General features: G+C 50.4%; 1 protein-coding gene and 1 long non-coding RNA gene across 3 annotated transcripts in view; one reads left to right on the forward strand and one right to left on the reverse strand.

Moving 5' to 3' along the window:
* Positions 1 to 26,320, forward strand: part of LOC140404616 (E3 ubiquitin-protein ligase RNF167-like) — a 148,434-nt gene that overhangs the window by 50,065 nt on the left and 72,049 nt on the right. The gene's annotated exons all lie outside the window — the stretch shown is intronic.
* Positions 24,645 to 26,320, reverse strand: part of LOC140404618 (uncharacterized) — a 1,930-nt gene continuing 254 nt past the window's right edge. The window contains exons 2-3 of the long non-coding RNA XR_011938540.1: positions 25,874 to 26,084; positions 24,645 to 25,076 (exon numbers count right to left, since the gene is read on the reverse strand). This is a non-coding gene — a long non-coding RNA (uncharacterized lncRNA). The remainder of the gene's footprint in view (positions 25,077 to 25,873; positions 26,085 to 26,320) is intronic.

The raw sequence follows: 26,320 nt of genomic DNA on the forward strand, positions 1-26,320 counted from the left end.
GTGTGTGTGTGAGGGCAGTGTGTGTGTGTGTGTGTGAGAGGGGCTGTGTGTGTGTGTGAGGGCTGTGTGTGTGTGAGAGGGGCGTGTGTGTGTGAGAGGGGCGTGTGTGTGTGAGAGAGGCGTGTGTGTGAGAGGGGCATGTGTGTATGAGGGCAGTGTGTGTGTGTGTGTGAGGAACGTGTGTGTGTGTGTGGGGGGGGCGTGTGTGTCTGTGTGTGTATGTGTGAGAGGGCAGTGTGTATGTGAGAGAGGGGCGTATGTGTGTGACAGGGCTGTGTGTGTGTGTGTGAGGGGGCAGCGTGTGTGTGAAGGCTGTGTGTGTGAGAGGGGCGTGTGTGTGTGTGAGGGGCGTGTGTGAGAGGGGCGTGTGTGTGTGAGAGGGGCGTGTGTGTGAGAGGGGCATGTGTGTATGAGGGCAGTGTGTGTGTGTGTGTGAGGGACGTGTGTGAGGGACGTGTGTGTGTGTGTGTGAGGGGCGTGTGTGTGTGAGGGGCGTGTGTGGGGGGGGGCGTGTGTGTGTGTGAGGGCTGTGTGTGTGTGAGAGGGCAGTGTGTGTGAGAGGGGCGTGTGTGTGTGAGAGGGGCATGTGTGTGTGTGAGGGCTGTGTGTGTGAGGGCAGTGTGTGTGTGTGTGAGGGACGTGTGTGTGGGGTGTGTGTGTGAGAGAGGGCTGTGTGTGTGTGTGTGTGTGTGTGAGGGCTGTGTGTGAGAGAGAGGGCAGTGTGTGTGCACACGCACACACACTGCCCTCACACACAGCTCTCACACACACACACTGCCCTCTCTCACACACACACAGCCCCCATCTCCACACACACCCGCATACAGCCTCATCTCCACACACACAGCCCTCATCTCCACACACACACACAGTCCCCATCTCCACACACACACACAACCCCCATCTCCACACACACACCCACATACAGCCCCATTTCCACACACACACAGTCCCCATCTCCACACACACACACTCACAGTCCCCATCTCCACACACACACACACACACAACCCCCATCTCCACACACACACCCACATACAGTCCCATTTCCACACACACACAACCCCCATCTCCACACACACACACTCACAGTCCCCATCTCCACACACACACACACACACACACAACCCCCATCTCCACACACACACACACACACACACACACACACACAACCCCCATCTCCACACACACAGTCCCCATCTCCACACACACACACACACAGTCCCCATCTCCACACACACACACAACCCCCATCTCCACACACACACACACACACACACACACAGCCCCCATCTCACACACACACACACATTCCCCATCTCCACACACACACACAACCCCCATCTCCACACACACACACACACACACAGCCCCCATCTCCACACACACACACACAGACAACCCCCATCTCACACACAAACACACATTCCCCATCTCCACACACACACACGACCCCCATCTCCACACACACACACACAGCCCCCATCTCCACACACAAACACACACACAGCCCCCATCTCCACACACACACACACACAGTCCCCATCTCCACACACACACACACACACAGCCCCGATCTCCACACATACACAATCCCCACACACACACACAGCCCCCATCTCCACACACACACACAACCCCCATCTCCACACACACACCCACATACAGCCCCATTTCCACACACACAGTCCCCATCTCCACACACACACACTCACAGTCCCCATCTCCACACACACACACACACACGACCCCCATCTCCACACACACACACAGCCCCCATCTCCACACACAAACACACACACAGCCCCCATCTCCACACACACACACACACTGTCCCCATCTCCACACACACACACACACACACACAACCCCCACCTCCACACACACACACACAACCCCCATCTCCACACACACACACAGCCCCCATCTCCACACAGACGCGCAAACACACAGTCCCCATCTCCACACACACACAACCCCCATCTCCACACACACGCACACACACAGCCCCATCTCCACACAGACACACAACCCCCATCTCCACACACACACACAGTCCCCATCTCCACACACACCCAGGCACCATCTCCACACACCCCCAACCCCCATCTCCACACACACGCACACACACAGCCCCATCTCCACACACACCCCCAACCCCCATCTCCAGACACACGCACACTCCCCCAACCCCCATCTCCACACACACACCCCCAACCCCCATCTCCACACACACACCCCCAACCCCCATCTCCACACACACACACCCCCAACCCCCATCTCCACACACACAGAACGCCCATCTCCACACACACACACCCAACCCCCATCTCCACACAAACACAACCCCCATCTCCACACACACGCCCCCATCCCCCATCTCCACACACACCCAGCCCCCATCTCCACACACACAGAACGCCCATCTCCACACACACACACCCAACCCCCATCTCCACACAAACACAACCCCCATCTCCACACACACGCCCCCATCCCCCATCTCCACACACACCCAGCCCCCATCTCCACACACACACACCCAACCCCCATCTCCACACAAACACAACCCCCATCTCCACACACACGCCCCCATCCCCCATCTCCACACGCCCCCATCCCCCATCTCCACACACACCCAGCCCCCATCTCCACACACACACACACACACACAACCCCCATCTCCACACACAGTGCAGTGTTTAATTTGAGAGCTGTGCTTGGTGAGGGAATGTGTGTGTGGCAATGTGCATGCCACTCCTGTACATACTGCAGTGTTTAATTTGTCCATTATACAAATCAAGACACTGGAGAATGTTTAAACTTGATTCTCATGTTTTTTCCAGTTCCCAGCAGAATATTGTTCAGTAACTTCTCTCACTTTTTAACTCAGCTTCCCCTTGACTTTAAAAAAAAACAGGAAGTGTTTACTTCTCCTTCCGAAATTGCAGCCACTGCTGGAAAGGAAGTGGGTGAGTTGCTTTGCATTTGTGGTATTGCACATCTCTGCAAATTGAGTTCCTCACTGAGATCAGTGACTGAAAAAGTTTGAGGTGAATGCTGTTAAAACCGATTACTTCATTTAGTTTCTTTTGCAGGAAAATCACATTCTGGCTTAACTTCGATAAACCCACTCTTGTTACCAGCAGAAGTGGATATCTTTGCAAAATCCCCTGGACTCTGGAACGGTCCCATGAGATTAGAAATTTTGAGCGTAACTCCTATTAAAGGCACGAGTGAGACCGAAAACAAAAAAAACCTCAGGCCAATTAGCTTAATGTCTGCTGGAGGGAAATTATTGCGGGTTTCGCAAGGCACTGAGCACATCTCAATGCAATCAGGCAGAGCGAACATGGCTTTGCAAAAAGGAAATCGCGTTTGACTGATGTGTTACAATTCTCAAGCTGTAGCAAGCTGTGTGGAGAGAGGAACCTGGGGGGGGGGGGGGAAGGGGGCGGTGAGGGTTCGGTTAACTCAGTTGGCTGGATGGCTGGTTTATGATGTGTAGCAGCAGCGGCTGAGGTTATTCGTAAAGGCCCTGCTTTCTCGACCCTGCCTGAGGTGTGGTGACCCTCAGGTTAAATAATCACCAGTCAACTCTCTCTAAAAAAGGGGAAAGTATGGTCCTCTGGGGCCACAGCAACTCTCAATGGGGAGCCTGTAGATGTGTATTTAGATTTCCAGAAGGCATTTTACAAGATTAGCAAAAGTTGCTACACAAAATAAGAGCTCATGCTGCAGGACCGAAGATATTACCATGAATGGCAGATTGGTTATCTAACAGGAAACAGAGAGCAGGCATTAAATGGGTCATTTTCAGGATGGCAGAATGTACCACGTGGAATGTCACGGGGTCGGTGCTGGAACCTCGACAATTGATTTGGATAAAGGGTCCAAATGCTAATTTTGCTGAGGACACAAAAAATAAGTTGGGAAGAGGGTCCCACAGACGGGGAGGAAACTCGCTGCTCAACCTCGCCCAAGTATAACTTTGGTCCGGGCAGCACGGCGGCGCAGTGGTTAGCACTGCTGCCTCACGGCGCCGGGTCACTGCCCGTGTGGAGTTTGCACATTCTCCCCGTGTCTGCGTGGGTTTCGCCCCCACAACCCAAAGATGTGCAGGGTAGGTGGATTGGCCGCGCTAAATTGCCCATTAATTGGGAATAATGAATTGGGTTCTCTAAATGTAAAAAAACCCATGACCTTTGTCACTGGGAGATCGCGAGCTGGGTTGAGCCAGACAGGAGTCAGACATTCACATTAGCTCTTTGAAGAACAATGCTCTCTACCCACTGCAATTTATCATTGTCGTCCTGCAATGTTGGGACCTTGGGAAACCAGACCCTTCCCAGGACACAAGCTATATCAGTGAGGGTGTGTGCTGCCTCCAGGCAGACGGGAGAGCAGTGCACAGGGAATTTCTGGATGTTGGGACGCTCGCAGAGACCCTAGTCATCACCACCCTTGAAACGGGAGGCTATGAGCATGTCCCAAGCCCTTCTGGCCATCACCACAGCCTGGCGGTCTTCCTCCACTCCCTCCAGGACCTCGCCTTCATCGTCCATCTCGATGCCCTCTTCAGTAGAGGACACGTGTTGCTCCTCCTCGGGCAGCTCCTCACCCCGTTGACCTACCAGATTGTGCAGCCGCACAACCGCTGTGTGTGGCACCTTCTGCAGACTATGTCGCAGGGCTCTACCAGACTGGTCCAGGCACCAGTCTGCTGTACCACAGTGCGTGCAGTAGCACAAACCACATTATGTTTGGCCTCTGTTGGACCCTGTGGCAATCGCACAGGTTCAGACTGAAAACTGGCATGTATATCTCCAGATACAGCGGAGTTTGCACTCCAGAGTTTCTGGCACTTAGTGCACACAAAGTCTCGGGACGCGGTTGCACTGTCGTTCTGGCAGGGAGGAGGGGGCACCAGATTCAAAGGGGGCCCCGATCTGCATTTAAAATAAAGCCTGCAATCTGAGGAAATCCCATGATTTGTGTATCCTGGCTATCCTGTTCCCGGTCATAATTGATATATTTGTGAACCCTCGCGAAGAGTGCATTGGCCACCTCCTTGATGCGGGGCCTTGCCCGATTCCGCAACGGTTACACGTGGAGCCCTGAAAGGAGCCAGTCGCATAACAGTTGTGGGCTGCTGCGACTTTCAAAACCACAGGCATTGGATGCCCTCCCAAGTCCATACGACATCAACTCCTGAAGAAGATTGACAAGAGGAACCACCGTGTCCTTGTCTTCTTCAATACTGGTTCTCGCCCATCTGCAGGAAAGTCAGGCACCATCTGTAGACCCCTGGGTCATAGAAGGTGCCTTTGAGTGGCCACTCTCTGGGGTCCCTCCTGTGTTTGCCCCTGCCTCTGGAGAGCCACTGCCTCCATTGATGCCTACTCTGCTCTCAATGTGCTAGAAGAATGATGGCCAGTTCCACGGGCCCCATCTCTCTCTCGCTCTACCAGGGAAGACACAGAGAGAGTGAACATTGAGGATTCGCTTCCCTGGGTTGAATCTTTGCCCATTTACCCTGGAACAGTGTCCCGATGGTCACTGACTACTGTGCCTACCATCACATTGAGGATCTTTCTCGTGTAGTCTCCCAGAATGTACAAGACCCCACACTACCCTTTACCCACTCAGCCTGATTGAGTGGTCACAGCTTTGGAAATTCCCGTGCGTCCTGAGCTCACATTCAAGGTGGGCCACTGTAAGTCCCTTTGCGCTACCCTCTCATGAGTGGGAGGAGGGGGTAGGGGGGGATGCTGAGAGACACGGCAGCACCCACACCTGATAGAACAGGGTGCTTTACCAAGCCGGTTTGTCCTTGCCCTCTGTCGGGGGGGTATATGTACCTGCCGTCTCAGAGAATGGTAAAGGGAAACCATAGCGGGGGGGGGGGGGGGGGGGGGGGGGGGGGCCTCAGCATGCTGATTGGGAATCAGTGACACTGACACACATCAGTCGTGAGTTAGTGGGCATAATTGGCTGAGCTGTCAAACTAAAGGAATGGTAATAGACGAATGGCTCAAGGATCTGGTATTACAACGTTCAGGAGGTTGGTTAGCTCATTGGCCGAATGGCTAGTCCGTGAGGCGGACCAATGCTAACAGCATGGGTTCAGTTCCCGTACCGGCTGAAGCTATTCACGAAGGCCGCACCTCCTCAACCTTGGCCCTCGTCTGAGGTGTGGCTGACCCTCGGGTGAAATCACCACCAATCAGCTCTCAAAGGGGAGAGCAGCCTATGGTCTCCTGGGAGAGAGCCCCCCCCCCCACCCCACCCCCGGCTCTCTTCTCCCCCCCCCCGGCTCTCCCCCCACTCCCCGTCCCCCGGCTCCCCTCTTCTGCGTTAACCCCCTGGGAAGGAGTCTTTGGTGAACTGCGTGTTCACCTCCAAGTGAGCTCACTATTTTCACGTTTTTAAAAAGCAGTTGTGAATCGCCTCGACGTGATGTCACGCTGCTGTGGGCGGACTTTTCAGATTGGGGGGGGGGGAAGGATTGCCGCGGGGAACTTCGATAAGTAGATGTTAACGCATGCAAATGGGGTTCCCAGCATTGCATGGTGGGAGCCCCATTACATCATCGGTGGTGGGCGGGCAGTCCCTCCAGGAAATCCTGTTTTTCCCGATCTGGCCTCTCGATATTTGGTGCTCCCATTATCATTCATGCCCCTGGCAAACGGGAGTGCAAGGTACCTATTCGACTCTCCTTATTGATAAAGTTACCATGAGACCTGGCGAATTGAAGTTCCTGATTAGCCTTTGGAGACGCCCAGATAACGAACTGCAAGAACCTCCATTGCACGAGAAGCAGCCAAGTTGTCAACTCCAGATGTCGCTGGAACTCTCCTGAACAATTGTTGGCTAATTGTGCCTCATTTCAACACTTTGCTTAGCGATTAGCTGAGCTGATGTAACTTCTGCTTTATGTCCCAATCATATTGCTGATGGTCGAATCCTCACTGCCCCGGCTGACTGGTGGAGCGAGATTACTGAGCTGAGATTGCAACAGCCGCAATGGCCATAGTCTCACCTCCACCAGCACCTCTCCATGTTCTCCCGTGTTGTCTTGCTGTTCTTTCGAGATACATTTCCCATTGACAGCCGAATGAAGTAGGTTGACTCCAACCTTAAGCCACATCCAAGACGCACTTCAAGCTGAAGTGGAAATTTATTGGTGTCCCTTCGTCCTCCGTCGGAATGGGGGGAGTTCCCCACAAGGCGGTGCACCCCCCCCCCCCCCCCCCCCCCCCCCCCCCCAAACAAAATTGTAGCGGCAGAATTGCCTGCCTTCTCCCTGTCCAGTCACACAGTAGTGGACAGCCGGCTGAAGCAGGTCCACGAGAACACCAGATCTGGGAGTCAGCCCAGTGAACGTCTCCACCATAGAGCTGATCTCAGGATTCAACTTCACTTTCCCGACCCTCTCACCATTACTCCATTCTCTGAGAGACCAAAACCCTGCCTATCCCAGCTTTCAATGTATTCAATGATGGAGCGTCCACAATCCTCTCGGGCAGAGAACTCCACAGATTCACAATCCTTGAGCAAAGCAATTTCTCTTCGTCCCAGTCCTCATTGATCATACTCTCATCATGGGCCTGTGCCCCTTATATCAAATTCCCCAACCAGTGGAAACAATCTGTCAAACCCCTTTAGAGTCCTGTCTGATTCAGCGAGTTCGCCTCTCATTCTCCCATAAAATGGCTAATTCAGCCACTTTATTATTGCACAACCCCCTCATCCACTCCGAGCTGTCTACTTGCTGCTTCATTTTGCTCCTTGCAATTATAATGGTGAAATTTGCCACAAACATAGTGTCACAATAGCTTTTTCTCATCCAGCACGTTAATGCATGTGTCTAGTGACGATCCAGTGCTCCTTGGGTATCACTTGTCACCCCACCAATCAGAGAACATATCCATTATCTCTACCGTCTGTCATAGAAACATAGAATTATAGAATTTACAGTGCAGAAGGAGGCCATTCGGCCCATCGAGTCTGCCCCAGCCCTTGGAAACAGCACCCTATCCAAGCCCACACTCCACTGTATCCCCATAACCCATTAACCCCACCCAACCTTTTTAGTCACTAAGGGCAATTTAGCTTGGCCAATCCACCTAACCCGCACATCTTTGGACTGTGGGAGGAAACCGGAGCACCCGGAGGAAACCCACGCACACACGGGGAGGACGTGCAGACTCCGCACAGACAATGACCCGAGGCCGGAATTGAACCTGGGACCCTGGCGCTGTGAAGCAACAGTGCTAACTACTGTGCTACCGTGCCGCCCACGGTAGCACCCCACGGTAACCCCTTCCCAACCAATTACTGCCTCAAGTCACAACACTGGGCGGGATCCTTGTGCTGCGTTGGCCTGGCGACTGGGAATCCAGCCCGAGGTCAATGGATTTCTCCATTGGCCGCGTCTCGCCCGTGACCTTCGTGCGGTGGGAGGGGCGGCAGAATTATTCAGCAACTGTCTCTGATTCTGTGTGCTTTCAGTTTGAATCATTTCTTGCGTGGAGCATTATAGACAGATTTCAGAATCTGTATGGATATTTCCCCTACCTTGATAAAATATTAGTCAGGCAATCACTACTAACTCGCTGATTGGTATGTGCCCAAGTGCTGAATCGATGTGAATCAGATAGGTCAGTGATTACCCAGCGGAGATTCCTCCCTCCTTCCATTCTCAAATAAAGGAGTGATATTTGCAATTTTCCAAGTCATGAGCATGATTCCAGAATCTAGAGATCTTTGAAAAATTCTATTTCCTCACCTAATTTACTCCCATCCGGAGCTGTGGATCACAAATCTAATTTTTTCCTCTTTTTTTTTTTTTAGATTTAGGGTACCCATTTATTTTTTTCCAATTAAGGGGCAATTTAGCGTGGCCAATCCACCTACCCAGCACATCTTTGGGTTGTGGGGGCGAAACCCACGCAGACACGGGGAGAATGTGCAAACTCCACACGGACAGTGACCCAGAGCCGGGATCGAACCTGGGACCTCGGTGCCGTGGGACAACAGTGCTAACCACTGTGTTGCCCTAACTTACTTTTTTCCAATGCCATTTTCTCACCTATATTTAAATCCATTAATTTATTTAACATTCCCCTGTGCTGTTGATATGTTATTCCTTGTACCATTGTGAAAACATACATTTAACACGTCTGCAATTTTCTTCTCTCTCATAGTCATATGTATCTCTTTAATGGGCTCCCATTGCCGTTAGCACACTTGTTCCCTTAATATCGTTCTAAAAACGTTTTTTCATTTTCTTTTTCTCCATGCTTACTACCTTCTTTATATCCTTTGCCTAGTGTATTGGATTTCCACCTTGCCTCGCATTGCGTATAAGCCTCACTTAAAGCTTTTCTTTTAGTTGAATGCTGGCTGAATCTGGTCAAAGAGCACAGGAATCTGAGGTGCAGCCCATGTAAATCACTCAAAGTAGTGATGCAGGTTAATAATGATGTGGAGATGCCGGCGTTGGACTGGGGTGAGCGCAGTAGGAAGTCTCACAACAACCAGGTTAAAGTCCAAAAGGTTTGTTTGGAGTCGCTCCAAAAGCTAGTGATTCCAAATGAACCTGTTGGACTTTAACCTGGTTGGTGTAAGACTTCTTACCAGGTTAATAAGGTCATTGAAGAAGGAGAGTTATGCACTGGGATTCATTCCTCGAGAGGTCGCGCAGAAAAGTCATGTTAAACGTGCGTCCAACCATAGTTGGACCACACATGTAGTCCTCTACATGGTCTCCATGTTATGAAAAGAATATAGAGGCATTGAACAAGGTGCAAAAGATTCACAAGTGTACTACCAGAGGTGAGACGTCAAACTGATCAGGATAGACTGAATAGATTGGGGACTTGATTCTCGGGGATAAAGGTTGAGATTGCTGAGAGGTGACTTAACAGAGGTCGTCGAGATAATGGAAGAGTTTGATACGCTAGACATTGAGAAGCTATTTCCACTTACAGTGGGGACTGGAACTAGGAGCCGTGAAGACAGTCATTAGTAAACCAAATAGGGAATTCGGAGAAAGATCTTTACCCAGAGAGTGGTGAGAATGTGGAACTCCCTCTCATGAACAGAAGCGGAGACAAATAAGATTGATGCATTTAAAGGGAAGTTTATTGACCGTGATTGCTCAATGGGGAAATGAAACTGTTTTGGGGACAATGACCCCTGGCTGAGTGAAGTTGCAGGGTTTGAGCCCCATTCTGAGGCACTCCTGGTGAAAGCAGTGGGATCATTGGTTGTGACTGGAGGGTTGATGATGGGTGTGATTGCCCATCCAGGGTAGGCCGGGGCCCTGCAGCCTCGGGTGAAACCCACGGACAGGTGGCATTCTGAAGGTCAAAGGGAATGAGGAAGGCAACGGGAGGCCAAGTGGGCTGCTCTTCACCCACTAAATCCTTACTCAAGAAAGGGAGAGGGTTAGGGATGATCACGAGTCCAGAATTAAATGGGGGACAAAGGGGTGATAATGGCGAGACTTCCAGAATGTTGGTTCCACAGTGGGCTCAGGTGCGGTGAAGTCATCCTTGGAAGTTTGCACCATACAGTTTTTTGAATTTGTGCTTCTAATTTCTTTGTCCGTCCCCCCCCCAATGCTTTGTGCATTTGTGTACGAACTCGTCAAACTGTCCCCGAACCGACCATATTCCTACTGCTTTGTTTCCTATTATTTAAGTGGGAGTGGCTTGCGGCTTGTCCAGCGTGGCAACGGGCAGGGTGGATTGACGAGGTTGGGATTGAATGCCAGACAAAATGATTGTGCCAAAGGTTGGCATGCAAACGTGACTGGCAAGAATGGGCCTTGATGCAGATTGGTGACGGCCAAGTCGCAGTGTCGATAGAAATAAAAGCCAAATGCTGCGGGTGCTGGAAACCGGAAATAAAACGGAAAATGCTGGACGGACTCAGCGGGTCTGGCAGCTTCGGCGGAGAGGGAAACAGAGTTAACGTTTCGAGTCCATTCACCCTTCTATCACCCGCGGTGTCGCCGTGCTGTGGAATATCCTGCTTTACAAAACTGTCGCAACCATCCAGTCTCTTGTCATTCTTGGGTTACAATGGAAAAAGGTTGTAGAGGGTGAGGCAGGAGTTAAATGCAAGTGATTCAGCATTGTCAAGATGATCCCAATTTCTAAATCGTTCAAGTGTAAATTGAGTGTGGCTTTTGAACCATGTATACCAGAAAGGCCGCAGGTTTGATCTTCGGGGGTATGGTATGAATTTGCTGAACACCAATGGATGTTGATGGGTGGCCTGTGCATCCAGGAGAGCAGAAACTCCACTAGACTTCCTGATTGGTATTGTGCATACACTACGCTCAAAGCAAGCCCACTATTCCTTTGTTTTACCCTTATTCCTGCTGCAACATTCACCAGCTCTGTGTTCGGTTTTTCTAATCTACTGACCGGTGATCGTGCACACAAAACCCTCGGGTAAAACCTGCATCCGTGATTTATGAGGAATCCGCCTGTGCTCATGGCGTACAGGGGGTGGGGCAGACGGACTGAGTTGAGACATATTGAGAATTGTCTTTATTTTTTTGTTGCTTTATATTATTTGGCATCTTTTATGATTTTGGTCTGTGCCCAACCGCTGAATGATATGGATAGTTTCAGCAGACCCAACAGGATATGGCATGTTTTGTAGTCTGGACTTGCACTCTGTGCGAATTCTTGGTTCTTGTTCCATTTCCTGTGTGTGGTTATAAGAAGCAGTCATTTTTTAAATTTAAAAAAAGCCTTTTTTGGTCGTAGATGATTGCTGCACAGATCCAGATCTTCAGAATACGCTCTCATTTACATATTGGTTTTAATGCGCTCTAGCTTTTGCTCGGCTGCTTGCAAATTGTGTGGGTGTGGACGGTTAGCACCCTGCGAGGCTGGGGGCCTGCTGGTGAAAAAAGTTCCATCGTTGTCTGCGCATTACTCAGCATTCGGCCCTCTCCTACAATTCCCCTGCCTACTCTCTCACAAGCATGCTCTAAAAGAGCAAGTATTTTCCCTCTCCACTCCACTCCAGCAGGGATGCTGTGGCTGGGATAGAGTCCTGTCCGTACCTCATCCCAGTGACCAGCTAAGATAGTCAGTGCCAGAAGACTATTAAATCCACATTTCAGCAAGTATTATTGAATTACAATGAATTATTTCTCTTTCCCCGCCCAGGAGTATTAAACCCATCTCTCACAGGATGGGATAATAATAATCTTCATTGTCACAAGCAGGCTTACGTCAACACTGCAATGAAGTTACTGTGAAAAGCCCCTAGTCGCCACATTCCGGTGCCTGTTCGGGCACACAGAGGGAGAATTCAGAATGTCCGAATTACCCAACAGCACGTCTTTCAGGACTTGTGGGAGGAAACCGGAGGAAACCCACGCAGACACGGGGAGAACGTGCAGGCTCCGCGCAGACAGTGACCCGAGCCCGGAATCGAACCTGGGACCCTGCTGCTGTGAAGCAACAGTGCTAACCACTGTGCTACCGTGCCGCCCATATGTTAACTCTGATAAATGTGTGGCGTTCCTGGATGTTTTGTGACTCACCAGGCAGTGTCGGGAAATAGCCACTCGAGTGTTTCCAACCCAAAGCCTGGATAACACTGGCCGCCATTTTTTATTTGTTCAGCTTTTGACCTCATTGAGGTAGCCACGACTGGAAGGTCGCACAAAGGTAGTCATTGTGAACAGCAAGACCCACGAGCCCCTGGTGAGTGTCATTAGGGATAATTTAGTTACATGTGTGCTGCCCAGCATTCATTTTAACCAACATTCAATTAGGACTGCAGAGTTTAAAAACTCTGCCGATGTTTGTGAGGCCCACGTTGCTAATGTGGCTACAAACGGTATACTGATGTGCAGGGGTGGGTGGGTGTCACGCAAAGACCCACATTCAACACATCCGTGATATCCACCAGTTAATTAGCTTGTTGCTGAGATAACCTCAAGGGCAATTCCTTGGTACTTCATGTTTTTGAATATGAGAGAATGGCTGAACAGTCTGTGCAGGGAGCCGTTACATGGTTTGGTACATCTGAGTTAACCAATTCTTGTGCAATTTAGTTTTACAACTGTGTACAGGAAGTTGAGCTATTGTTTGAGATTGCGGTGTAGAAGCAGATTCCTGTTTGCAATCTGGATTCAAAGGGTTTGTGAAATATCGCAGTAGAAAATTAACCGATGAATTTCAGGACGTAACCTTGCAGCGACAGTGAAAGTTTAGTTAAACAGGAGGTTTGTCTGAGCATAATCGTGTAGTCAGCGTCAAAACCCAAAGTAACTGCAGACGTAGCATTTGAGGGAGCGTTCTGGCAGCTTCTGCTCTGCATTGCAAGGCCTGGTCGAGCAAAGACATGTGCAGTGCAGAGCCATTGAGCTCCATCTCCTGATTGCTAAGGCTGCTCCGTTCAGTTTGGCACCAACTGGGGGAATGTCTTTCCCTTGCAGTGACCGAGTTGGAGAACTATGATTCACGCTGCTGACCACTGAACTGTGACCCTGGCTGAGTAGTGAACGTGTGTGTCTGGCAAGGACAGGATTGTTCAAATGTTGTGATTCCCCCACAGCCAAAGAGCTTGCTGATGTTCACTGTCCTGACTCATTACAGGAAAAGACATAGGCAGAAAATGTCTTTGGGGCAAGGGATCAGGAAACAGGGCTTTTGCAAAATTTGCTATCTAAGTTACTACACTTCACAGTAATTTGTGGGAAGTTTTTTTAAGACACACATGGGATGGGGTTGGTGCAGTGGGATTGTCACTCGTCTAGTAATCCTGAAACCCAGAGTAATGATCTGAGGCCTCAGGTTCGAATCCCACTAGGGCAAATAGTGAAATCTGAATTAGATAAAATTCTGGAATTAGAAGTCTAACGATGACCGTAAAACCATTGTCGATTGTTGCAAAAACCCATCTGGTTCACTAATGTCCTTCAGGAAGGAAATCTGCCGTCCTTACCCGGTCTGGCCTACATTTGACTCCAGACACACAGCAATGTGGTTGAATCTCACCTGCCCTCTGAAATGGCCCAGCCAGCCACTCAGTTCAAGGACAATGAGCGATGGGCAATAAATGCTGGGCCCAGTCGGTGACGCACACATCCCCTCAAAGAATAAAAAAAATCCACACGGTGAGGCTTTATCACTTAATAAGATCATGGCTGGGCAGCACACTAGCGGTTAGCACTGTTGCTTCTCAGCGCCAGGGTCCCGGGTTCGACTCCCGGCTTGGGTCACTGTCTGTGCGGAGTCTGCACGTTCTCCCCGTGTCTGCGTGGGTTTCCTCCGGGCGCTCCCGTTTCCTCCCACAAGCCCCGAAAGAAGGTGAATTGGACATTCTGAATTCCCCCTCCGTGTACCCGAACAGGCGCCGGAGTGTGGCGACGAGGGGATTTTCACAATAACTTCATTGCAGTGTTAATTAATGTAAGCCTACTTGTGACACTAATTATTATTGTTATAGTGTGACACTATAAGATTATTATGATTATTGACCTCAACTCCATTTTCCTTCTCAATCTCCATTATCTGAAGGGAAAAGTTGGCAGGGATACGGGGTAAGGTTGTTCTTGCTGCGTGTCAGCACAGATTAGACAGACAAATGGTCACCTTCTTTCATGTAACCATTCTATGGTTCCATGATCTATCCTTCAACCCTCCAAGCCTGTGCCGATCATGATGCCCTCACTAAAAACAAAACCTTCTGCCCTTACTCAGTCCCTATTCATGGACCCATCCAGATGCCTCTTAAATGTCACTAATGTGCTGCTTCCACCACATCCTCTGGCAGCACGTTCCAGGCACCCACCCACTCTCTGCGTGAAAAACGTTACCCCGCACATCTCCCTTAAACTTTCCCCCTCTCACCTTGAACCTGTGCCCCCTTGTCATTGACACTTCCACCCTTGGAAAAAGCCTCTGACTATCCGCCCTGTCTATGCCTCTCATAATTTGGTAGACCTCTATCAGGTCTCCCCTCAGCCTCCATCTTTCCAGTGAAAACAATCCTAGCTTATTCAACCTCTCCCCATAGCCAACATCCTCAAGACCAGGCAACATCCTGGTGAACCTTCTTTGCACTCTCTCCAAAGCTTCCACGTCCTTCTGACAATGTGGTGACCAGAACTGCACACAATACTCCAAATGCGGCCTAACCAAGGTTTTATACAGCTGCAACATGATTTCCCAACTCCTGTACTCAATGCCCCGGCTGATGAAGGCAGGCATGCCGTATGCCTTCTTCATCACCTTGGCCACCTGTATTGCCACTTTTAGGGAACTGTGGACCTGTACACCCAGATCCCTCTGTATGTTAATATTCCGTAGGGTTCTGCTATTTACATAATAATTCATACCTAGATTTGATCCTCCAAAATGCTTCACATCACATTTGTCCGGATTAAACTCCATCTGCCATTTCTGTGCCCAAGTCTCCAATCTATCTATATCCTGTTAAATCCCCTTGACAATTCTCGACACTATCAGCAACTCCACCAAACTTCGTGTCATCCGCAAACTTACTAATCAGACCACCCACATTTTCCTCCACATCATTTATATATATTACAAACAACAGAGGTCCCAGCACTGATCCCTGCGGAACACCACTAGCTACAGATCTCCATTGTGAAAAACACCCTTCCACCGCTACTTTCTGTCTTCTATAACCGAGCCAGTTCTGTAACCAAGCCAGCCCACCCCGAATCCCACGTGATTTTAGTTTTTGTACCAGTCTGCCATGTGGGACCTTGTCAAACGCCTTACTAAAGTCCATATAAACTACAACCCTTCCCTCATCAATTTTCTTTATCACCTTTTCAAAAAACTCAATCACATTGGTAAGACATGACCTTCCCCGTACAAAATCATGCTGCCTGTCACAAACTAGTCCATTTTCCTCCAAATGTGCAGACATCTTGTCCCTCAGTATCTTTTCCAAAAGCTTCCCCACCACTGACGTGTCAAGCTCACCGGCCTATAATTTGCTGGATTATCCCTGCTTCCTTTCTTAAACAAGGGAATAACATTGCCTATTCTCCATAGAATCCTAGAATTTACAGTGCAGAAGGAGGCCATTCAGCCCATCGAGTCTACACCGGCCCTTGGAATCAGCACCTTACCCAAGCCCACACTTCCACTTATCCCAGTAACTCCACCTAACCTTTTGGACACTAAGGGACAATTTATCATGGCCAATCCACCTAACCTGCACATCTTTGGACTGTGGGAGGAAACCGGAGCACCCGGAGGAAACCCACGCAGACACGGGGAGAACGTGCAGACTCCGCACAGACAGTGACCCAGCGGGGAATCGAACCCGGGTCCCTGGCGCTGTGAAGCAACAGTGCTAACCGCTGTGTTACCGTGCTGCCCAGTCCTGTGGAACCTCGCCTGTGATCAAAGAGGGTGCAAAGGTATCTGTTAAACTACTTCTCCCCTTGCCTCCCACAATAACCTGGGGTAGATCCCATCCGCGGAAGAACCAGAAAGAAGATGAGAAATTTCTTTACACGGCCTGGATCTGGAACTCGCTGCCTGCGAGTAGCTTCACCATCATTTTCAAAAAGAAATTGGTTGAATATTTAAAAGGAAAACACATTTATAGAACTAAAGGAAAGGGCATCTGGACTGGAACTAACTGGGATAGAATGTTAAGAGCTGACAGCGGCACTGTGGGCTGAATGGCCTCTTGTGCAGTATTATTCTATGATTCTCTGACATGGGGTTGCAATTGCACCACTGACAGTCTTTCCACCGAGTGTCACTTTTAGTTTTTAATGTATATTTAAACAGTAAGGCTGCTAATTTTGGCCAGGCAATCAGCAGGCAACTGTTGCTTTGTGTACGTGAGGGAGAGCTGAATGAACATGTGAAAGGATTAACGAGTGGCTTAATCGCTCCGAGTTTACTGTCCGTGTGGAGTTTGCACATTCTCCCCATGTTTCTGGGGATTTCTGCCTCTCACTGTCAGTCTCAGAAACTCCCTGAAACCACTTCCTCTAATGCGCTTCTCACCAACAGGCACAAACCCACATGTTTTTGAAATAGCTTTAAGTCACCAGCACCCCACCCTGCTCTACCCCCCTCAAAATTACCCCCCCCCCCCAAAATTAACTTGAACTTTCGCACCACTCAATATACCACCGAGTAGTGTGTCTATTTCAACCTTGAATAGCTTGAATAGTCAGTGACTGAACACACACTGCTCTGGGTACGAGAATGCCGAAGATCCCCAACAACCTCTGTTTGTGCAACAAAGTTGCCAAGAGCGTTATAAAGTTCCCCGTGTCTGCGTGGGTCTCCTTCCCACAACCCAAAACGATGTGCCGGGCAGGTGAATTGACTGTGCTAAATTGCCCCTTCATTAGAAACAAAGTAAGAAGTCTTACAACACCAGGTTAAAGTCCAACAGGTTTGTTTCGATGTCACTTGCTTTCGGAGCGCTGCTCCTTCCTCAGGTGAATGAAGAGGTATGTTCCAGAAACACATATATAGACAAATTCAGAGATGCCAAACAATGCTAGGAATGCGACCATTAGCAGGTGATTAAATCTTTACAGATCCAGAGATGGGGCGACCCCAGGTTAAAGAGGTGTGAATTGTACCAAGCCAGGACAGTTGGTAGGATTTCGCAGGCCAGATGGTGGGGGATGAATGTAATGCGACATGAATCCCAGGTCCCGGTTGAGGCCGCACTCATGTGTGCGGAACTTGGCTATAAGTTTCTGCTCGGCGATTCTGCGTTGTCGCGCGTCCTGAAGGCCGCCTTGGAGAACGCTTACCCGGAGATCAGAGGCTGAATGCCCTTGACTGCTGAAGTGTTCCCCGACTGGAAGGGAGCATTCCTGCCTGGTGATTGTTGCGCGATGTCCGTTCATTCGTTGTCGCAGCGTCTGCATGGTCTCGCCAATGTACCACGCTTCGGGACATCCTCTTCCAACGCGCCACAGCGAAAAACCGCACCGACCTCCTCAGAAGCCAAACATGGGACACAACCGACAGAATACCCTTCGTCGTCCAGTACTTCCCCGGAGCGGAGAAACTACGTCATCTTCTTCACAGCCTTCAACACGTCATTGATGACGATGAACATCTTGCCAAGGTCATCCCCACACCCCCACTACTTGCCTTCAAACAACCGCGCAACCTCAAACGAACCATTGTTTGCAGCAAACTACCCAGTCTTCAGAACAGTGACCACGACACCACACAACCCTGCCATGGCAATCTCTGCAAGACGTGCCAGATCATCGACATGGATACCACTATTACACGTGAGAACACCACCCACCAGGTACGCGGTACATACTCGTGCGACTCGGCCAACGTTGTCTACCTCATACGCTGCAGGAAAGGATGTCCCGAAGCGTGGTACATTGGCGAGACCATGCAGACGCTGCGACAACGAATGAACGGACATCGCGCGACAATCACCAGGCAGGAATGTTCCCTTCCAGTCGGGGAACACTTCAGCAGTCAAGGGCATTCAGCCTCTGATCTCCGGGTAAGCGTTCTCCAAGGCGGCCTTCAGGACGTGCGACAACGCAGAATCGCCGAGCAGAAACTTATAGCCAAGTTCCGCACACATGAGTGCGGCCTCAACCGGGACCTGGGATTCATGTCGCATTACATTCATCCCCCACCATCTGGCCTGCAAAATCCTACCAACTGTCCTGGCTTGATGCAATTCACACCTCTTTAACCTGGGGTTACCCCATCTCTGGATCTGTAAAGATTTAATCACCTGCTAATGGTCGCATTCCTAGCATTGTTTGGCATCTCTGAATTTGTCTATATATGTGTTTCTGGAACATACCTCTTCATTCACCTGAGGAAGGAGCAGCGCTCCGAAAGCCAGTGACATCGAAACAAACCTGTTGGACTTTAACCTGGTGTTGTAAGACTTCTTACTGTGCTCACCTCAGTCCAACGCCGGCATCTCCACATCATTAGAAACAAAGAATTGGGTACTCTAAATTCATATTTAAAAAAGTGCGTTATCAAACAAAATTCGACATCGAACTACACAAGTTGATTTTTTTTTAAATTTAGAGTACCCAATTCATTTTTTTCCAATTAAGGGGCAATTTAGCGTGGCCAATCCACCTACCCGGCACATCTTTGGGTTGTGGGGGCATAACCCACGCAAACATGGGGAGAATGTGCAAACTCCAAACTCCAACTGGCCAAATTTCCCACTATCCCATGCCTCCTTACTTTCTGCATAAGCCTACCATGGGAATCTTATCAAATGCCTTACTAAAATCCATGTACACTACATCCACTGCTTTACCTTCACCCACATGCTTGGTCACCTCCTCAAAGAATTCAATAAGATTTGTAAGGCAAGACTTCCCCCTCGCAAATCCGTGCTGACTATCCCTAATCAAGCAGTGTTTTTCCAGATGCTCAGAAATCCTATCCTTCAGTACCCTTTCCATTACTTTGCCTACCACCGAAGTAAGACTAACTGGCCTTTAATTCCCAGGGTTATCCCTAGTCCCTTTTTTGAACAGGGGCACGACATTCGCCACTCTCCAATCCCCTGGTACCACTCCTGTTGACAGTGAGGACGAAAAGATCATTGCCAACGGCTCTGCAATTTCATCTCTTGCTTCCCATAGACTCCTTGGATATATCCCGTCAGGCCCGGGGGACTTGTCTATCCTCAAGTTTTTCAAAATGCCCAACACATCTTCCTTCCTAATAAGTATTTCCTCGAGCTTACCAGTCTATTTCACACTGTCCTCTCCAACAATATGGCCCCTCTCATTTGTAAATACAGAAGAAAAGTACTCGTTCAAGACCTCTCCTATCTCTTCAGACTCAATACACAATCTCTCGCTACTGTCCTTGATCGGACCTACCCTCGCTCTAGTCATTCTCATATTTCTCACATATGTGTAAAAGGCCTTGGGGTTTTCCTTGATCCTACCCGCCAAAGGTTGTTCATGCCCTCTCTTAGCTCTCCTAATCCCTTTCTTCAGTTCCCTCCTGGATATCTTGTATCCCTCCAGCGCCCTGTCTGAACCTTGTTTCCTCAGCCTTACATAAGTCTCCTTTTTCCTCTTAACAAGACATTCAACCTCTCTTGTCAACCATGGTTCCCTCACTCGACCATCTCTTCCCTGCCTGACAGGGACATACATATCAAGGACACGTAGCACCTGTTCCTTGAACAAGTTCCACATTTCACTTGTGTCCTTCCCTGACAGCCTATGTTCCCAACGTATGCACTTCAATTCTTGTCTGACAACATCGTATTTACCCTTCCCCCAATTGTAAACCTTGCCCTGTTGCACGTACCTATCCGTCTCCATTACTAAAGTGAAAGTCACAGAATTGTGGTCACTATCTCCAAAATGCTCCCTCACTAACAAATCTATCACTTGCCCTGGTTCATTACCAAGTACCAAATCCAATATTGCCTCCTCTCTGGTCGGACAATCTACATAATGATCTTTATTAGTGTCACAAGTAGGTTTACATTAACACTGCAATGAAGTTACTGTGAAAATCCCCTAGTCGTCACATTCCGGCGCCTGTTCGGGTACAGAGGGAGAATTCAGAATGTCCAAATTACCTAACAGCACATCTTTCAGGACTTGTGGGAGCACCCGGAGGAAACCCACGCAGACACAGGGAGAACGTGCAGACTCCGCACAGACAGTGACCCAAGCCGGGATTCGAATCGGGGTCCCTTACGCTGTGAAGCCACAGTGCTAACCGCTGTGCTGCCCGATACAGGGTCAGAGAGGCTGTGGGAGGGAAATCCAGATCCTCGGGCTTTCGATGGTGGAGCAAGTAAAATGAGAGATGGTCAGGAGACCAGGATTAGACGAGTGCAGATACTTTGGCAGGTTGTGGGGCAGGAAGAGAGATTGGAGGGAAGCAGTCGTAAGGCCATGGGACAGATTGGAAAACAGATGAGAATTTTCAAATCAAGGTGCTGCCTGTCTAGGAGCCACTGTAAGTCAGCATTAAAATCCTGGAACTCCCTCCCGAACAACACTGGGTGTACCTACAACACCCGTAACTGCAAAAGGTCAAAAAGGAAGACTTCCGATGGCGACCATGGAGTGAGCGGTCGCACATTTGGCAGCTCCCGCTCACGGTGGTCTTTGTGTGGCTTTTAAGCTGGATTGTTGCAGGAAATATGTGAGGAAAGAGTGTAGAAGCAAGAACAGGCGAAAGAGACCCCCAGTTTATGGAGCTACGGCCTAGAAGTCATCGGAAAAGAACGAACCAGGCGGTGGTTGCGAGTGAGGAGCGGACAACGCGAGTGGAGGTGGCGGAGGAACAGGATCGGACCCGTCAGCTCAGTGGTCGATGGACCAGTTGGTGAGCTTCTTAAATGAGAAGTTCACCGAACACCGAAAGGAAGGTTTGGAGGACCTGGCCCAGGCGGTGGACTCGATCAAGGCGGTGGTTGACCGCGTGGAGACGAGACTGACGACCCAGGGACAGGTGATCTAGAGGCTGGAAGAGCTGGCGGGGGAAGAGGAGGAACAGTCCACCTTGATGGCAGCAGAGATGGGGCTGATGCGAGACCAGCAGAAGAGGCCGCTGGAGGAAGTGAGGAACCTGGAAAATCGTTCTCGGAGGCAGAACCTCCGAATTTTGGTTCCGCCGGAGGGAATCGAAGGATCGGACGCTGGTGCGTATGTTGGGAAGATGCTGGAGAAGTTGCTTGGGGAATGGGGAAGGTGCATTTGACCGGCCGCTGGAGGTGGATCGGGCCCAGAGGGCACTGATGCACAAGCCCCAGGGGGGGCGAGCTGCCCAGGGCGATGGTGGTGCGATTACATCGGTTCCTGGACAAGGAACGCATTATGAGGTGGGCCAGGCTGACGTGGCGATGTACTGGGAGGATGTCGAGATCCGGGTGTATCAGGACCTGGGAGCAGAGCTCGCAAAAAGGAGGGCGAGCTTTAATAAGGTCAAGTTGGTCCCGTACAAAAAGGGCATAAAGTTCGGACTACTGTCCCCGGCCCAACTATGGGTGACCTCTGGGGGTTGGGAGTGGTACTTTGTCTCGTCGGAGGAGGCAGCGGACGTCATGAAGGTGAATAGACTGAGAGGAGAAGGAGGATCTTGAACTTTGACTGAGGAGAACTGAACTATGTTTTGTAAAACTTTGGATCTGTGCTGTTTGGACTTATTTTGGGGGTTTTGTTTGTGTCTTGCTGGGCTTTTTTCGGTTCAGTTTGGGGATAGGCTCCCCCCCCCTCCCCCCCAACCACCACCCTCCAAGCACAGTCATGTATAAAGTGGGGGGAAGGCTGAGATGTGGCTCTCCAGGATGTCCTTTACCTGGAAGGGAAGGACTGTGGATGTTGTGTCTACTTGGAGGCCAGGCCAAGGGCTTAGTGGTGGCCAGCTTGATTGGAGGTGAAGGGGAGCCTGTTCAGGATATGAGAGCAGGAATAGACCACTCAATGGATGTCTCAATTCCGATTCATTCACATATCCAAAGAGTTGTTGAGGATGGAAGCTGCAGTAAACATTCCTTTTTTTTGGCTCAGAGGAGAAGAGACCTAGATCGAGACCTTGTCCAACGGCACTTTCTCAGCCTGAAACTGCATTCACAGTAGACCCTGGCACACGTAGCTGATTTAAGCCCCACAGGTAATTGTGCCACTCGCCGCAGCTAACGTCGGTGGAACAGCAGCAGGAGATGGAACGAGCTCGCTGGAGACATCTCCCGAGATCACAGCACAGTGAGCGGCGAGTGACCAGACAGCACACTGAGAACCAACAGCCAGTGCTTCGTCCTGTAAACTAACTGCTCTGATGTCGATGTGGCAATACTGAATCAATCAGACTCTGATGGGCTAACAATCTGACACCTTAACTCAGCGCGCAACATTGAACCAACAATTAGGAAAATGAAATCCATGGGACTTACAAACCATTAAATTCTAAATATATTTACAAATGTGCAGGCTGGGCGGCACAGTGGCACAGTGGTTAGCACGGCTGCCTCACGGCGGCGAGGAGGGCAGCGCGGTGGCACAGTGGTTAGCACGGCAGCCTCACGACGGCGAGGGGGCAGCGCGATGGCGCAGTGGGTTAGCACGGCTGCCTCACGCGCCGAGGTCACAGGTTCGATCCTGGCTCTGGGTCACTGTCCGTGTGGAGTTTGCACATTCTTCCCGTGTCTACGTGGGTCTCCCACCCCTGTTGCCAATTGGCACCAGAGACGCCAATAATGTTGCTCTTTTTAATAATGGAATACTATCCCACCAGCGTCACCAATAATGTTGCCAAATTAACTAGATATGGCAGTTATTAATGATGATATTGCTTTTCAGAGTCGCCAGTGATGTGTTGGGTGTTCTGGATCACATACAGGTCACCAACACTTGAAATAGTGCAACACTATTTTATTGAATCATTAGCTGTTTAAACATACTTAGACTGTGGGTTAATGCGATACTAGCTTTAACTAAAGACCTCTGCCTTGTCCTAACCAGTCGATGCACTCAGCACATGGTGAATGTCTGTGTTGCAGGCTGTGAGCTCTGTCCTCCTAGCTAGCTGCAACTCGAATGAGCGGGTACTCTGTTGCCCCCTGTCTTTATAGTGCGTGTGCTCTAACTGGTGATTGGCTGCGGTGTTGTGTGTGGTGATTGGTCCCACTGTGTGTCCATCAATGTGTGTCTGCACCATGATATACTGGTGTATATTATGACAGCCAGGTATCAAATGATACCACCACAAGGCTTTACCGGATATCGATCAAAGACCAAACAACCAGTTAGTCAGTTCAAGTTCAATGATAGTTTATTTACACACAAGGATTATGTCGACATGCAACATAAAACACTCCATGTTAAACTACACCTAACAACTACAATAACCTATACTTAACTTCAGGGCAACCGGCTCTGTGCAGATGAACAAGGCCTTTGTCCGGATCTTGTGTGGCTGGGTGGAAGAAGTGGCTTCGTTTCTGCTGGGCTCATCCGTCTGGTAGCGATCGTTGGTCTTGAACTTGTCTTCTGGTCGTAATGCTACACTTGGTTTTAGGCGAATGCCAAGAGAGACCGAACACATGGCCGAGTCTCTTTTTATCCGTCTGGGATTTTGCGCTCTTTGGGGCGGTCCTTAGCTTTGGACCCAATAATTCGCCAGGCTTCGATCACCGCCTTCGATTTTGGCCAATAAAGGGACGGGTGCCTTGATGGCGGGGCGTGTCCTGAGCGATCACTGACCTTGGCTGTTTGGGATTCCTGTGTGAAGGGAGTGGCGCCGGTTAGTTTGCCTCTGTATCGGTTACCTGAGTACAGTCCTTTTGTTCTGGGGAAATGGGCCATGAGAATGCAAACGAGCGGGGGTTTCGATCGCGTCCAGCTATCTGGGTTGCAAATACACACACAAGCTCTGAGTCTGTCTGAGTCCTGGGTTGGCCACAATTCCCATGGTCCTTTGCAGGTGGCCATCTGAGATGGCTACATCCCCACAACCCAAAGATGTGCAGGGTAGGTGGATTGGCCACGCTAAATTGCCCCTTAATTGGAAAAAAATTAATTGGGTACTCCAAATTTAAAAAAAAAACAAATGTGCAGGCTATGTAGAGAGAGGGTGCACACTACTTAACCTTCTTTGTTCACCGCCATGTGTAGGTGCAGCAGGATCTCCACAGCAGAGGTGGGCAGCCTCCTGCCGGAAAGGCCCTGCTAACTGAGATGACTGCCAGGTGTCCTCTGCTGGCCCCATGCCTAGAGGGCCGCAGCCTGCTAACGGTCTCTTCCTCAGGTGTAAGTGCGCCGTCCAGGCCTGACCTGTTGGAGGTGATGTGGGGACGTAGCGCAGCACGGAGCACCCTTTGAGTGTCATGGGTTGAGCTCCCTGGGGTGTCTGGCTGACACTCATAGAACATAGAACAGTACAGCACAGAACAAGCCCTTCGGCCCTCGATGTTGTGCCGAGCCTTGTCCGAAACCACTCCTCGTCTCTCGAGATGCCTGATGGCCCCAGACGTGGTATGACGCCTGCGGCTGTGGCATGTGCTTCAGGATCTCCTCCAACGTTTCTTGTTGCTCCCTGGAATAGAGAAAAGAGCGATACAGGGCGTGATCCACCGGCCACCTTACAGCCAGCCTTGAGCGCGGTGCAGCCAGTGAATGACGGGAGAGCCTGCTCGCAGTCTTCCTGCCTCAAGGAATTCATCCAATTCCCACGAAGCGTCGGAGAGCGAATCCCGCCCACGGGACCAAACGGCGCACGCAGAAGCCAATTTAAACCGGCTGCAGGAACCTACCCAGCGATTCCCGGCCTCTCCAGCGAGGCCACATCCAGGCCCCGTTCAGCACCAAAATCCACACAAACGTGGACCCGGCGGAGCGGCGGCCGGGGGGCCGGGGGGTTATCCTGTGCCAACAGAGGCCTCTGGGTGGCCGTCTCCCTGGAACACGGGCACCTTGACATTGCCCAGCTGGCACCCTGGCAGGGGCATTGCCACAGTTTCAGGCCGGCTGTGCGAAGGTGTCCGGGTGGTGGGCTCCCTTGCCAGGGATCGAGCCCGGGGGGGGGGGGTGTTTCGAGGACCCTCTAAGCGATAAGTTGGGGGAGTCCGGAGGCTGCGGTGAGGTGTCGTGGGGTGGGGGTCGAGAGATCGGGGCAACATTTAAGAATGAGCTGAGCTGGTCAGTGCAGGAAATTATTAAGTGCGGCCTTAGCGGGCATTCCTGACTCAGGCCAGGAACAGCGAGTCCCATTTGAGAATGGGGTTGTTCCCAGCGATGCCAGCACCGAGAAACCCCCGCTACACTGACCCAAACTGGGACTAAACCACGGCCGCAATGCCCACCTCTAATGCTCCAAGTAATGGTAGAGCTCACCGGTACTGCCTGAGTCAGGGCGGCTGCCGGCTTGGAGCCTCAAATCCTCCTGTAGGTCCCCTCACTGATGTCAGACTCAGAGGCCGCTGTGTCCACCTCCATCTTAATTTTCTACCCATCGACCTCCACTGTAGCACAGATGGGCTCCGCGCACCTCACAGACATTAAACATGTCATGCGAGGGCTCCTCTTCCTGCTCTGTGCTTTCCAGCTGATAATAAAAAATTAAAAAATAATAATCGCTTATTGTCACAAGTAGGCTTCAATGAAGTTACTGTGAAAAGCCCCTAGTCACCACATTCCGGCGCCTGTTCGGGGAGGCTGGTATGGGAATTGAACCCGCGCTGCTGGCCTTGTTCTGCATTACAAGCCAGCTGTTTAGCCCACCGTGCTAAAACCAGCCCCTGATACGTAGCAGACTGTGGATTATTTGAATTTGCCTTCCCA

This window comes from Scyliorhinus torazame, chromosome 31 (genome assembly GCF_047496885.1).
Source record: "Scyliorhinus torazame isolate Kashiwa2021f chromosome 31, sScyTor2.1, whole genome shotgun sequence".
Lineage (NCBI taxonomy): Eukaryota > Metazoa > Chordata > Chondrichthyes > Carcharhiniformes > Scyliorhinidae > Scyliorhinus > Scyliorhinus torazame.